This window comes from Nycticebus coucang, chromosome 6 (genome assembly GCF_027406575.1).
Source record: "Nycticebus coucang isolate mNycCou1 chromosome 6, mNycCou1.pri, whole genome shotgun sequence".
In the NCBI taxonomy this organism is placed as follows: domain Eukaryota; kingdom Metazoa; phylum Chordata; class Mammalia; order Primates; family Lorisidae; genus Nycticebus; species Nycticebus coucang.
In genome coordinates this window covers 41,434,925-41,450,541 of record NC_069785.1, presented here as the reverse complement: position 1 = coordinate 41,450,541, position 15,617 = coordinate 41,434,925, and positions in this window count along the sequence as shown.

The following is a 15,617-nucleotide window of genomic DNA, read 5'->3' as shown; positions in this document are numbered from 1 at the left end:
GTGTGACAACGTGGTGTGTGTGTATGACGGAATGAGTGTTTTCTAGTTACTCAATATGTACATCAAGTGCCTCTAGGAGATGACCAGCATGTTCCTAAGACATGTTTGTTTGTTAGATTTCAGATGTTGGGAGCAGGAAGAAGAGTTTCTATTGGATGCTTAGTCAAATCAGATTCCTGTCCTGGAAGTCATAGGTAATGACTCATCCAAACAGATCTGAGAATTTCAGCATCAGCAGCCATTCGTGGCCTTCCCCATCCTCCTCCTTCCGCAGCATCCAGCTTGCTCTTTGAAAAGTGATTGCTGTTTCTTTCCACTTGCTTGGTGATATAGGGTATTTAGGAACAGTTGGTAGAGGGCTGGGCAGCCATGGCCGCAGGCCCCTCTGGCTCATTTGGTCACTTCATACAGACCAGATGAGGGTTTTGAGGCTCATGAGAGGCCCACAAAATCAGGATGCATCTTTCTTTGTATTAAAAGGCCATCTTCCAGTGGCTAAGCTGCAAGAAGAGAGTGGAAACAAGGCCTTGAAGTCCCTCGGGCTGCATGCTGCTGTGACTGAGGGGTTATAGGATAAGCCTCTGGAGTTTCCTTGGAACTTGGCTCCTCTCAACAAAACAAGCAATTTTCAACTTCTTCATGCTTTATTAATTGGAAGGTAATTTGTTGGTGGTAGGAGGAGCTTTCTTGTCAAAGAAAGCTGGCAAGTGTATGAACTGGCAGGTGTATGAACTATTTATCTCAAGCACAAAGCCCTTCCCCAAGTCACACTACTCTGGGTTGAAGGGAAGAATCAGGAGGGGGTTCTGGGCACCTGATAGGAACTCACCTACATTCTTACTGGTTAACATGTGGTACAGACATTCCCCCCAAACCTTACATGCTTCTGGGAGAGCAACACAATTGAGAAAAAGTATTTTGTTTATCTAGCAGAAAACAGCAAGGGGGGTTTGATTTTGTGTAGGGATTTTTTTTTAAATGTTAGAAATGTTCAGAGGTGAGAGATTTCTTAGAAGTGTGCAGCAACCCAAACTCATTGTATTCTACAATAGTACAAAATTGTAGTGTCTCCAAAACAAAGACATCATAAATTCATTCCCTCTGAATATTTTTCCCTAGCTCCTGGTTCAGAGTTGTCTTAGCTCAGCTGTCCTCAATGGTCAGAGCCAGAGGGAAGTTACCGACAGATTTTTCTTATCCTTCAATCAAACACCAATTCAAGCTCTTTCTCCTCCAGGAGGTGTTCTCCAGTGGATTTTTGTTGCACTATTTCTTCTTTCTGTGAAAACTAAAACATGAATTATTTCTGTCATTCAACTCATCACTTTATCCTCTTTATTCTTTAATTTCTTTAAGTCATCTTTTTTTTTTTTTTTTAATGTGTGAGGACCAGATTTTAAATACCCAAAGGCTTAGGCTTGGGAAGAGTTTTTATGTTTGAATTTCCAAATCCCTTAATGCTCAAGAAGTCCAGAAGAATTGGACTTCTCACAATTTCTGTAACATGCTCTACCATTTCACAATGTTATCCCTTAGTTTTGAGTTGGACATGGTGAGCTACTCCCAAACATGGCACCTCTCCCCATAGGATTGAAGCAATACTCTGGGGGAATTAATCTCAGTGGGAAGGGGTGGGAATACTTGTTTAGGGTAATTACCTTCTCCCTGCTTCCCCTCCAGTGATTGATTTGGGAATTGGCACATGATCCAATTTCTAGCCAATGAGAGATTTGCTGAAGGCTTCTGGGTAAAGTTCTTTCTTGCTTTGAAGAAAGCCATGGAAAATCAGCCTCTCTCCACCTCTTTTGGACATGAGCAAGAATGCTGGTAAGTGATATCTGGTCCTGTTTGCACTGTGGGAGCCAAACAGCATGATACCAGTGTTGCAGAAAAGCAGAGACGGGGGAGGAATCTGTCAGATCACCTTGCTGAGCTGCTGAATCTGCCAACCTTTAAGGCTGTTTTACTTCCATATTTCTTTGGATGTGTCCTATTGTTTTCACTCCCTCAACACCATAGACCTCATAACTGTTCACAGCCTTTTCTCCTCTGTCTGGATTGCTTTTTCACTCATACTTTGGCTTGAATCTTTTCTTATTTCATTATTATAAAAGAAATAAGGATAGGTCATAGATTAAAAACGTTTTAAAGGTTCTTCACATACATTGTTAAAATGCTTCCCAGAAAAGCCACCCCAGGCTCTATCCTCCCAGTGGCATCAGGCGCCCTTCTCCCTGTCCCTTTGTCAGTGGGCCACACTAGTCCCAAGCACTGCAGACTGATAAGGGTGAGCATTATTTCTGCCTTCCTTGTGTCTGTGGGGAACTTTGAGATTCAGTCCAGTGGGTTCACAGTAGAAAGAAAGAATCTGCTGTTGGACCGGCAATGAGTTAAGGAGCTGGGAAATCAAGAATACAGGGGAGAGAAGATGGGAAAAAGAGAGGTGATAGCTCGAGCCTGGCCTGATAATGGAAGTGGGGAAAATGGCAGGAAAAGACAGTGAGCATAGGGAGGACGGGCTCTGAGTGCGTAATGATAACCCCCACAGGCCATCTTCAGCAAGGCCTCTGCAGAACTCCGGACCATGGATGATGGACTGCGCAGGGCTGGAAGGGAAGGTGTGTGCCCTGCTCCCGCTTCACTGCTCTTCTCTTTACTCGGCTTTTAACCTTTGTCCTTTCAGTCAAGCCTGTCACCTTCTGGGGCATTTTGAGTATGGACTGGTTTGGATTTTTGTGCAGAAACCTTTTCTTCTCAGGTGTTTGCCATCTCGTAAGAAGGCCGCACATCCAAAGGTAGTTTATAAGTAGGAGAGGGAGCTGGGACATCATCAATCTGCTTTAATTTGTTGAGCCTGAACCATACCTCCCGTCTCCCACTTTCATCTCTCTCCAGTGCTTGCAATGCCTCTACAAATAAAATCATGGAATGTTTTAAGGCAGGAAGAGCCATCTAGTCCAGTCACTCAGTTAACAGATGAAGTTCATTCAAAGAGGCGAAATGACTTGACAACAGGTGGGAGACAGAGGAGTGAGGTGAGATGGAAGGAAGGAGAGATGGAGGTTGCAGAGTCTGAACCTGGCTTGTCAACATAGGCCAAGCTACGTTCCTACCTCCCTCTAATCCACCTAGAGTCCCAGTCCTCCTACTTCTCTGCCCTTTTTTTGAGTTCACTGAAACACTTGGTCTTGATCTTGGGGATTAGTACTATGTTTTGACTTAAGGTTGGGATTAGCACTTGCCTTAGAAGAGTCCTGTCACTTCAGATTTGCCTAGCATTGGGCAAGATGAAGCATCCTTTTAAATTGTCAAACAGGTTTCACGGAACTGGAATCAGTTTGGCCTTCCAGGTTTCTAGCTATTGTGAAATAATACTTCATTCAGGCAGCACCTGAATGAGTGAGACGGTTACTTGTTCTGCTCATAATTGAGGGGCTCTGGGAACACTTTGGTTATGTGCAGGAGGTTGGTTAAAGGACTGACAAAAAGGTATAGACAAATTAGTTTGCAGGAGAGGAGAATGTGCTTAATTCTCTAGTTTTCTGTTGAGATTGTAAAGGTGTCGATCTCTTTATTTTTACAAAGGAAGTGAAGCAATAGCACCATCTTTGGATATAATGAAGATTTTCCTAAAAGTGAAGGTCGTGACACATTGGAATGCTCCTGAGATAGGTTGTGAAATGTTTTCTGGATGTATTCACCAACAGTATGGATTAGGTGGTTGATCTGGAATCTTGGGCTGGGTGTGGCCTCACTCAGTGACTTGGAGATTCATTAAGTGACCTCCAGGGGTCCCTCACCATCAGGAAGCCTTTGAGTCTGCAAATCTATGAAACAATGGAGTTTCCAGGACTTTCATGACTTAGTTCTGATGCTGATTACAGACATTCCTCCTAAGGAATTTAATTTTCTGAGGTTCAACATGCTACCTCGAACCGCTCATCTATGAACTCTTAAGTTTTAAAATGTTCTGAACAGTCTTACTTAACATGTGTGGTACAAGTTAAGTGATATTTTCAAGTTTTCTGTTATTTTTTCCCTGGAAGAAAATTGAGTGTCAGTTACAAAACTAAAAAGCAAACGAACGAACAAAAAAACCCCTCAACTATTGCCTGGAAGTGCTCAGATTGTGTGAAGAGTTTTAAGACTGAATATGACATGGAGGTTGGCATCGGGTTTAAGTCTGGATGAAAGACTCACATGCCGGGGAAAACTAGACAGCAACCACATGGCTGGATTACTGGCCATTTGTTTAAAGCGATATCAATCTCTTGGGAGGTTGTTTTTTCCTTTTTTCCTCTTTTTAAAAGTGAGATCATTACAACTTGTAATTTGCAGAACTGAGCCAAAAGGATTGTCACGTTTTCTAATTTAAGAAGATAAGTGTATAGTCTGAATAAAAGCTTTTAATTTTATTATGACCTCAGTGATAAACACTGCTGCTTCTCAGGGAAGAGGAGGGCACAAGAAGCAGCTTCTCTCTTTCTTTTGTCCTTCTTGGGCCTCCTTTGCCTTTTCTTCGGTATCTTTTCCCTTCCCCCTCCCTTTTTCCTCTTTGGTTTGATCTTTTTTCTGTCTGTCCTTCCTCTTTTCCCCTCCTTCTTGTCTTCTTTGTCTTTTTCCTCCTCCTCCTTTGGGTGGTAGTGAAGATGAGGTCTAGTGGTACCTATAAAGCTCTTCTCTCATTGCTATTCAATGACCTTGAGTCCACCTGCTCAAGTTCAAGGTCCCAACCTTCCTCAAAACCCTAACCACTCTGTTCCAAGACTTGAAGGCAGAGGGCCTCTGTGAGTGGTATGACTTCATGCTTTCTGTTTCCCCTGCCACTTTGTCTGCCCTAAGGTCCTGGTGTTCAGCCTCTGGAGCCTCATGGCCTTGTGGGATTGAGTGGCTCGGGCTGGAGTCCATGGGCCGCTGTGTGGGAGATGGTATATTTACCAAGAAGAGGATGAGGCATAAGCTCCATGGTCCCACAAGGGCTCCTTCTAAGGCCTAAAGTAGCCCCAGTGATGTGTTCATGGGGTCACATGTTTTGTAACATTTACAAAAGTAAGATATGTCAACTACAACTAGTTAAATCCACTGACTTTTTTTTTTTTGTAGAGACAGAGTCTCACTTTATGGCCTTTGGTAGAGTGCCGTGGCCTCACACAGCTCACAGCAACCTCCAATTCCTGGGCTTAAGCGATTCTCTTGCCTCAGCCTCCCGAGTAGCTGGGACTACAGGCGCCTGCCACAATGCCCGGCTATTTTTTGGTTGCAGTTTGGCCAGGGCCACGTTTGAACCCGTCACCCTCGGTATATGGGGCCGGTGCCTTACTGACTGAGCCACAGGTGCCACCCAAATCCACTGACTTTTTCATTTTAACCTGCCTCTGTCACACTTCTCTGTTGGAGTTTAACCATAGGCATTTATAGCTCTGACTCCATAGTACATGGGACATGGTAGAAAGATGTCACTTCTGTGTTCAGTGAGCGATTGCTAGCTCATTGCTTTGGGATGGCTTCCACAAGTCTTCCAACTGCCCACCTGCTGTCCCACCCTGAAGGTATTGTGTTAGAGGTTGTCATAGGTCCTTTCAGCCTACAGTGGTGACACTGGGTATATATAGATGATGGAGGAGAAAAAGGTTTGAAATAGATGGAGCTAGAAGGCAGACTGTGGAATAGTGTTACAGGAGAGTATAGTACAGGTATTTTGCTTGTTTCCTGAATTTTGTTGGTATTTATTACTTCATTTTTTAGCTTGTTCAGACTTTTCTCATTTTAAATGAACGTTTATTTTCACCTAATTTTGAATTCATAATTTTACATTATTTTTCTGAAAGAAGAAACCCTAAATTGTTTACACTTCAGGTCCACCCAGCTTAAGCCCTCCCCTGGAGGAGGGGGAATGAGGGAGCCTGCAGAGGGATAGAGTATGGGGAGCACCTCCCAGGCCCATTGCTAAGGCAGGGGTGTGGAGAGGCGATCCAGCTGGTGTGCAAAGGCAGGGGTGTGGAGAGGCGATCCAGCAGGTGTGCACAGGAGTTTCATCTTTTGCTGCATGTGCTTGGGTGTACGAGTGGTAGGTACTAATAAGTAGAGTTCAGGGAACACTGTAGACATGGACACTTCTACAGATACTGGAGAGTAATTTACGCTAGGGGGGAAAGGGAAAGTGTAATTTAGTTGTGCTAATTATTATAACAATCAACATGAATTTTATCACTGATTCCTAATTACTGTGTAGCAGAACAATAATTATGTGCACCAATTAACGTTTTAGATCAACCCGTCTAAGTTTCATTTGACTGTAACCTCTTCTATGCTTTAAGTGCAATAATCCTGCAAAGTTTGGGAGGCGAGCTCCAGCAACTTAAACTCTAATTAGTTCAAGATTTCAGTGACTCCAATTACACTGCCTTTAGCATATACACATATATGTGTCAGCATTCTGTTCTGAGATACACTTCACTATTAAAAATAAGTGGACCCCACACCTTTAGTGGTTAAGGAGCTACCGTTAGCTAATGACCTCTCTTTTAGCAATGTGGAAGAGGTGATGGGTTACACATACCTTGTGGGGTAGGTCACTGTTTCTCCTCTACCATAAGTCCATTTTTTCCCCTGTGAATATTTCTTTATTATTATTATTTAAATGTACGCTATAAACATTTTTTGTTTTCTCTTAAATTCATATGCTGGAAATTTTATAACCTATGTATTACAGCCCTTCAGAAATCATTTATTAAGTGCCTACTGTGTGCCAAAGACATTTCAGTATCCACCAGGCCCAAGGGGCTGCTGATAGGCCTGTGCTGGGCGGGGTAATCACAGGTGTGTGGTAATGCCAGGAAGGGGCTAAGTTGGCATTGTTGTGTACTGGGGATTGGCGGCAGAGAGGCCACAGAAGGTGTGGTGACTGAGCTGAATTTCAAAAGACTCTATTCAGAAAGGCTTGAACCTTTGGACAAGGGAGAAAAACCAGTTACTGTGTTCATATTCACCACCACCATTTTTGTTTCCAGTCAGCCCTCTTACTGGAGTCCTTCTAAGGAGAGAAAATTTGGACACACAGAGAGACACCAGAGATGGGTATAAACGGATGGAAGACCGTGTGAGGACACAGTGAGAACGTGCTCATTTGCAAACCAAGGAGAAAGGCCTCAGAAGAAACCAAACATGCCAACACCTTGATCTTGGACTTCCAGCCTCCAAAACTGTGAGAAAATAAGTTTTTGTTGCATACGCAGACTGTGGCATTTTGTTATGGCAGTCCCAACAAATGAACGCAGATACAGAGATTGGCTACAATATTAGAGCCATTCTTGGGACAGATGACTTCAAAGTCTGGCTTGGGGGTTTCCCATAATAGGACGATAGAAATAATGAACAACAAGAGAGCTTTCTATTTTTGGCTTGAAGGAGGCCAAGGTGCAACTTTTTACGGTTGTCCTGAATTTGAGTTTATCCATCACCAGCTGCCTCCTCCAGCTTCTTCCACCAAGCTGCCTAGGTTTGACCTCAATGAGATCAGGTGTGTACCTGAGGTACACTGATGCCGAAGTTGAAGTCAGTGCCACGTCTGCCCTGGCCCCCAAGATTGGCTCCCAAGATCAGCCCCCAGGTCTGTCTCCAAAAGAAGTTGGTGATGACATCACCAAAACAACCAGTGACAGGAAGGGTTTGAGGATTACGGTGAAACTGACTATTCAGGCCCAGGTACCTTCTGTCTGGTAGAAGGTAGACAGAAGTGGCGGTACCTTCTGTCTCTCCCTGATGATCAAAGCATGCTGGAAACCACCCAGACACAGAAAGAAACAAAAAAACATGGAACACAATGGAAGTATCACTTTTGATGACATTGTCAACATTGCCAGATAAATGCAGCACCGATCTGTAGCCAGAAAACTCTCTGGAACTATTAAAGAGATCCTGGGAACTGCTGAGTTTGTGGGCTGCAATGTTGATGGCCACCACCCTCATGACATCACAGATGACATCAACCGTGGTACAGTGGAATGCCCAGCTAGTTAAAAAGTATAAAGGAAAATACTTCAATAAAGGATCATTTGACACCTGGCACGCACCCCCACCACCACGAAAGAAAAATAGTAAAGAGAAAGAAAGTGCTCCTCCAGCGGCACCTGTGGCTCAGTTGGTAAGGCACCGGCCCCATATACTGAGGGTGGCGGGTTCAAACCTGGCCCCGGCCAAACTGCAACCAAAACATAGCCCGGCGTTGTGGCGGGCGCCTGTAGTCCCAGCTACTTGGGAGGCTGAGGCAAGAGAATCGCGTAAGCCCAGGAGTTGGAGGTTGCTGTGAGCTGTGTGATGCCATGGCACTCTACCGAGGGCGATAAAGTGAGACTCTGTCTCTACAGAAAAAAAAAAAAAAAAAGAAAGTGCGCCTCTAGGATCATTTTTTAAAAATGCATGCATATTCATGTGTGTGTGAGCATAATTATATGTAAAATTACGTTTATCATGACTAAAAAGTGTTTCATTCTCCTCTTAGGAACACATATCAACCTATTCCCCTCTCACTCTTCCTCATGTATGTAACTGCCATCGTGGCAGTCACTCAGAGTCCTGGGGGCCACCCTTGACTGCTGCTGCTTCATGTTATGCTCAGCCAGTTACGTGCACCTCGAATCCACTCACTTTTATTTCCACTGTTAAGACCAGTCCGAGCTACCAGCACTCACACAGATCGTGCAATTCCTCCTAAGTGGTCTTCCACTTTGGGGAAAACATTTACTTGCTCTAGTCTGGGTTTACTTCTGGTAAAACACAGGTAATAATAGTTCCTAGTTTGTAGGATAGATGTGAGGTTGAAATGAGTAAAAAGATACCCAGTATGTTACCATCAGTACAATTACTACCCTCAACTCCAAGGAGAATTTCTGTTAGGAATTTTAAGGTTAATAGGTAAATCTCTTAAGGAGTACATGCTATAAAAATATGATTTTTTTTGTGCAGCTAATAAGGCATCAAATGCCGTAGTTGTGTATTTATAGGCTCTCAGTTTACTAACATGTTATGGGAATTCATGAGAGAATTTCTATAACTGAATTTGTGGATGAAAATAATTAGAAAATCATAAAATTATCATAATTATAATATAGAATTCTTTCTCCTAAAGTGCTGATCTTTCACTGGGAAGTAGTAACTAACCTTTTTATTGACTTTTGCATAGACAGAAGCCAGTTGAAGATTAGAAAGTTTGTTTATAAAGATTAAGTATAAAATAATACGTATTCTTACTACAATACAATTGTACAATTCCTTTTCCTCTACCACAGGAAACTTCCTCTGATGTTTCCTGTTCTGTTACATTTTTTTAAACAGTGATCATGACCACCAGTTGATTTCACTACCTATTACTTTGTGAAAAATACTGCCTAATACAATAATACAAATTAATTTGTTGCAAAAAAAGCATAAGATCAATTGGAGAAATTTGAATCAGAGTATCTTTTAAATGCTAGTCCTATTTACAAACTTAGGATTCTGAGGTTAAAGAAATTCTACCACAGCATGAGGAACTATATTAAAGGTTTGCGGCATTAGGAAGGTTGAGAGCCCCTGGCCTACAGTATTCAGTACGGTAACATACAGGTGTGTAGTACAGGAGCAATAGGCTAGACCATATACTCTAGGTGTGTCATAGGCTATATCATCTAGGTGTGTGTAATTACACTCGATAATGTTTGCACAGAGGCAAAATTCCCCCAGGGATGCATTTCTCTGAACTATCCCCCTGTCACTCAAAATGTAGAAAAACAATCTGATTATCAGAAATTCAAAATATGGGCAGTCCCACAAGATTCAGGTTTAACTGATAAGAGTGAAATCTGCAATTTCATGACCTTGGAAGTTGTCAAGATAACATTGTAATATACTCTTAAAGAGCAAATAGAACTCTTCCTGTGAGTAGGAGCAGCTTCGTGGTTTTACTCCTATTGTGAGAATTGCAGGAAACACAACTACAGCATACCAACTTGAATACTGTCCATAGAATTGTCCTATGATTATGTGAATGGATCAAGTGCTAATCTGTATATCAAAAGCAATTTCCTGAGTTCTCACTACTGAAAGATAGAAAATGGAGATACAGGGGCCTGTGAGTGAGCTTACTGCACACTGCAGACAAGCGTACTGTTCCTGAGTACCATTCCCACCCAGAATTCACTCCATGTGATTTCGTGCCTCCAGCACGGCATGCCAGCAAGGACTTGATGGAGGTTGTGGTAGAGCAAGAGCCTATTCTGTTTGGGATGGTGAGAATTGAATGACTTCGTTTTCTTCATAGGAAATAGTTGCCTTGTATCATGTGTTAGTCAAGGTTCTCTAGGGAAGCAGAACTAATAGAATTTATCTATATCTATCTACCTGTCCGTCATCATCTATCTACTTAAGAAGGAATTTATTATGAGCACTAGCTCATATTATTGTGGAGTAGTCCCATGATATTCCATCTGCAACTTGGAGCACAAGGGAAGCTGATTGTGTGTTTTGGTCTGAGTCCAAAGGCCTGAGGACCAGGGGATCTGATGGTGTAACTCTTAGTCCAAGGCTAAAGGCCTAAAAGTCTGGGGGGCCATTGCTGTAAGTCCAGAGGCCCCAGAGGCTGGAGTTCTGATGTCAAAGGGCAGAAGAAGATGGGTGTCCCAGATCCAGGAGAGCAAATTCATCTTTCTTCTGCATTTTTGTTCTATTAGGCCCTCAGTGGATAGGCTGATGCCCACTCATGTTGGTGAGGGTGATCTTCTTTACTTAGTCTGCTGATTCCAATGGTAATCTCCTCCAGAGACACCCTCACAGACATTCCCAGTGGGGGATCTGGGTACCCCTTAATCCGGTCAAGTTATCTAAAATGAACCTACACACATAAGAAATGCAGATGAGGAAAGATTCATCTGCATTTGAATCTCCTCAAAGAGATTTAACACAATTTAAATTGATTTACTAGGCCAAATTGTTTAGTAATTACTTGGTATTTATGAAAAATATGGCCATTTATTATAATTCAATATTATAAAAACAATGGTTTTTCTGGAGCATGGATTACCTGGATTTTCTGAAATGAGTAAGATTCGATAATGGGCTGTGGCCTCTTAGGAAATTATTTGTACTTATAATTAAATTATTAGCTATGCAGTGTATAATTATGAATCTAAATCTGGAAGTCTGCCTCTAGTAAATCATAGTAAAATTTAATTAATTTATACTCTTTAAGGGGAAGGAAAGAATTAAGGAAATGCCCTAACAATTTATAAAGCAAAATAATTCAGCCTTTTAATTTAATCTTTATGGAATGTGGGCTCTATTGGATTAGAATCCATGTAAAAATAATCTAGGTAATCTCTACAATTAGCTTAGATCACATCTGTTCCCTTCCCAAACCAAGATATATTAAAAACCTGTCACTGACAGGGAATCCATGCATATTTGTGGTGGTATAGATGGCTGTGTGTGCTTTAGAGTGATATGGTAGTTTATTAGCTCTGTCCACTCATATTTCCAAGTCACTGTCCTTCTAGGTAAATACTAGGAATGAATTTCTATGCCCTTTTGAAGCGAGGCATGGCTGAGGGACTTGATTTTGCCAATAAATTGTGATTGGAAATGCTGTGTGTCACTTCCAGACAGAAGGCTGTAAGAGTTAATACATAACTTCCCACCTTGCCTTCCTCTAACTTTAGCCACAGTAACTGACAGCATTTGATTGTATAACCTGTGGAATGGGGCCTGGAAGGCATGACCAGAGCCTCCCTCGGCCCATGATAAAATTGCTGCCTAAGTGAGAAATAAACCTTGATTGTTCCAAACTTTTGAAATTTTAGGGTTATTTACTAAAAGCAATACAACTTAGCCCATCCTCACTAATATAAAGAACAGCAACTCCAGATGTGGCATTCACCATTCACTTTAAGAGTTAGAAAAGATGTGGATTATGATTAAAAAACATAAGCAGTGCTAATTATAAATCCATCACAAAGGAAAATGGTGGTTTATTTAGATGTAATAAAGTAGGAGCTAGAATAACAATATACCATGTGGAAGTAGAGAACAACATTATCAGTGTAACTCATAAACATGGCTATCTTTTCAAAAATCCAGGACACTGAAAAACTATTAGGAATTCAATAAGATGAATGTATTCAAAATAGTAATAGGTGTTCAGAAATCCATAGTTTGCCTTGATATTAACTGTGAACAATTAGAAAACTTAATGGAGAAAACAATCCTTTCACAACACTTTACCTTGTGAAAATTCCAGCAGGATCAAATAAATAATTGTCTTAAAGTTTGCACGAAGCAGCACCGGAAGGATAAATAAGGCACTAATAAGAGCAGACCCGTACAGAGCTCAGGGGCATTGAGGGGAGGAAGGGAGGGTGCAGGCCCAACCTCTCTGAGTACTTCTATGTGGGTAGATCTGGCCTTTAATTACGTTAGTGCCTTATCGGCTCAAAATATAAAAATTAAATCATACGCCAACTTAAAATGAGCTTGAATTGTTTGAGGAAGTAGTTTCAACATCCAAACATAGGGAGAAGCTAAAAAAGAAAAAGTAGATAGATTTGGCTTTATACAGCTTGAAAATTGTGTGTTAACACCATGAGCCAAATGAAAACTAAATGACAACCCATGAAAAGAATTGCAACATATATGTGTATAACAAAGGAGATATGATTACACACTCAGTCTTTTCAGCTCTAGAAAACTGTAAGTACCAGCAGAAATGTAGGCTGAAGACATAGAAGATATGTGTCTGTCTATGTGTGTTTATATATAATTAGAAATGGCCATTAAGTTAGAGGACAGCAAAGACCAATTCAACAGTAGTCAGATAACAAGATGAGATGTAATTCTTTTTTTTTTTGAGACGGAGTGTCACTATGTCACCTTCAGTGGAGTGCTGTGGTGTCACAGTTCACAGCAACCTCAAACTCTTGGGTTTAAGTCATTCTCTTGCCTCAGCCTCCCAAGTAGCTGGGACTACAGTCACCTGCCACAACACTTGGCTATGTTTTGGTTGCAGTTGTCATTGTTGCTTGGCAGGCCCGGGCTGGATTTGAACCCGCCAGCTCCGGTGTATGTGGCTGGTGCCTTAGCCGCTGAGCTACCTGTGCTGAACTGAGATGTAATTCTTAATTGATCAATTTGGCAAAGATTAAGAAGAAAGGTAATTTACAGTGTTGATGGGATTGTAAAAAAATGAACAACTTTATAGTAAGAAAGTTGAAAAGTAGATTACAAAAATATTTGTAAAGTATTTTTCTTTTAAAAAATACATGCATATGTTTGGAATAAAAGACATGGACAGAAATACGTAATTATTTTTAATTTATATTTTATGTATTTTAATTTTTAATGAATTTTTCAAAAATTTCATAGGACGTTGTACTATTTTTTTTTTTTTTTGTAGAGACAGAGTCTCACTTTATGGCCCTCGGTAGAGTGCCGTGGCCTCACACAGCTCACAGCAACCTCCAATTCCTGGGCTTCAGCAATTCTCTTGCCTCAGCCTCCCAAGTAGCTGGGACTATAGGTGCCCCCCACAACGCCCGGCTATTTTCTGGTTGCAGTTTGGCTGGGGCCGGGTTTGAACCCGTCACCCTCAGTATATGGGGCCGGCGCCCTACGGACTGAGCCACAGGTGCCGCCCGTACTATTTTTTTCTAAAAAGAAAATTATTTAAAGGATATGAGATAAAAATCTAAAGGCTTCCCGAGTGTAGATTTCCTCATACTTTCTACAAAAATCTCCTTTTTCATTAAATTCTAATTAAACATTGTTTCTTGGGGATGTTATGACTAAAGGTAGCTATTTTAAATATTTCTGCTGGCATTATTTTTAATTATAATGTAGCAGAGAATTTTGTTTCCAATGCACACATATATGATTTTAGCTACAGCGTGAATTCATTAGACTTGGAAGGCAGACCTGATGACCATTTATAACACTGTTCCTTTGGAAAAATGTGTTCTGATCTCTAAAGAATGAATTTAAGAAGGAACTTTGGGGATACAACCTATTGGTATGTAGCTTGTACTTTTAGCTCTTGTGATTTGAATTTCTGATCACTTATTCTTTAAAATTCTGTAGGGGACTTATTTCAAGTGAGGCTGGATCCTACTCTGGAAAGACAGGTATACACGCTATTAAGCAGAAGGGATCGTGTCTCCATACTTCCACGAGTATCCAATAAACACTCACAGACTCACAGATCATAGAAGAAAGAATAGAGAAAAGTCTTGGTTTTGAAGAAGGTAAGGCATCAGGTTGCCGCAGAGGGTTGAGCTCCATGCTGACCGACTGCATTCCAGCACATTCTAGCACATTCCAGCACTAGCGAGGCACAGCATTGTCTTCCTGGCCCCCTTTTGGGTTAGGGCATGCAGATTGCATTTCACTTCCCTGGGAGCTAAGCTCCCAGTCATTCCTTAGGCCTGTGTTTGGTTTCTCCCCTCTCACACACCTGGTGAGGTATTTTAGTCCTGCTCCAGGGAGGGGCTCTTTCCTGTGCTCCTCTCAAGATTAGTTAGCTTTTTAGCCAAGCGCCCCTCAACTCTGAAGTTCCTCCTCCCTGTCAGAGCACTCAGAGAAATGCTCTTATTATTTTGTTCCTCCTTAAAAACCCATCATTAGAATCATGTAAGTAATAAAATTAAATATTCCTGGTGTTTCGCAGTATACTAAGCTCTCAATTTACCTGTGTTTTATGATAGTGGAGGGGTTGACCTTGTCCCCTTTCTAGAACTAAACAATAAAAATGTCCATGTTTTCCAGGAGTTTTCTCTCCAAGGGACACGTGCTTTTGATGCAGAAGATTCTTGCATAAAATGCAGAATTTGATTCCGGGGGAAGGGAGAACATGGTGGGCATTCTGATCATCTCTGGAAGGTCAGGAAGGCTACCATGACGTGGGGACCTTAAGTGGTTCCTTAAAACGTGAACCTTGGACCACCTAGATCAGAATCACCCTAGGAACTTGTTTTAAAAAGCAAATTCCTGAGCCCCACCCCAGAATTTTAGTTCTTGGGGAGTGAGCCCAAGGATCTGCATTTTTAATGAGAGCCTTGGGAAATTCTTAATACACTCTAGTCTGGGGCTGGATGCCAAGTCTGGGTTCGCTTTCTACCATGTGGGCTGCCTCTCATCATTGCGTGCCTTAGCAAAATGCTTTTTCTCTGTCTTCTCTGGGGTGGGCTGTAGAAACCCAGCCAACTCTTCATGTGCACACTTCCATGTTTTTTTCATTCTGAAGTTGTGTTTTGAGCACCCGTTATATTCTAGATATTTATTGGAAAATATTAAGAAATCCAAAGATGGCACCCGAAGCTACCTGTGGACCAGTAGCTGTAGTAAAGTAGCATATACTATTGTTTCCAGGTTCCCTGCCTTTTCCATTTCTTGGGCTGGAGGCTGTGTCTGGCAGGAAACCCTTTCATGTGCAATTACTCACTGAGTAAGCAGGACTCTCCTAGAGTCCCCACTCCTCTCTGGCAGGACAACTGTTAGGGTCACACCCACCTTGTGTTTTGGCAGCAGTAGTGGCAGCTGGCACAAGCACTGGGTGATTGATGGGTGGTGAGCTGTCATGGCTTGTTTGGACTTGTTTT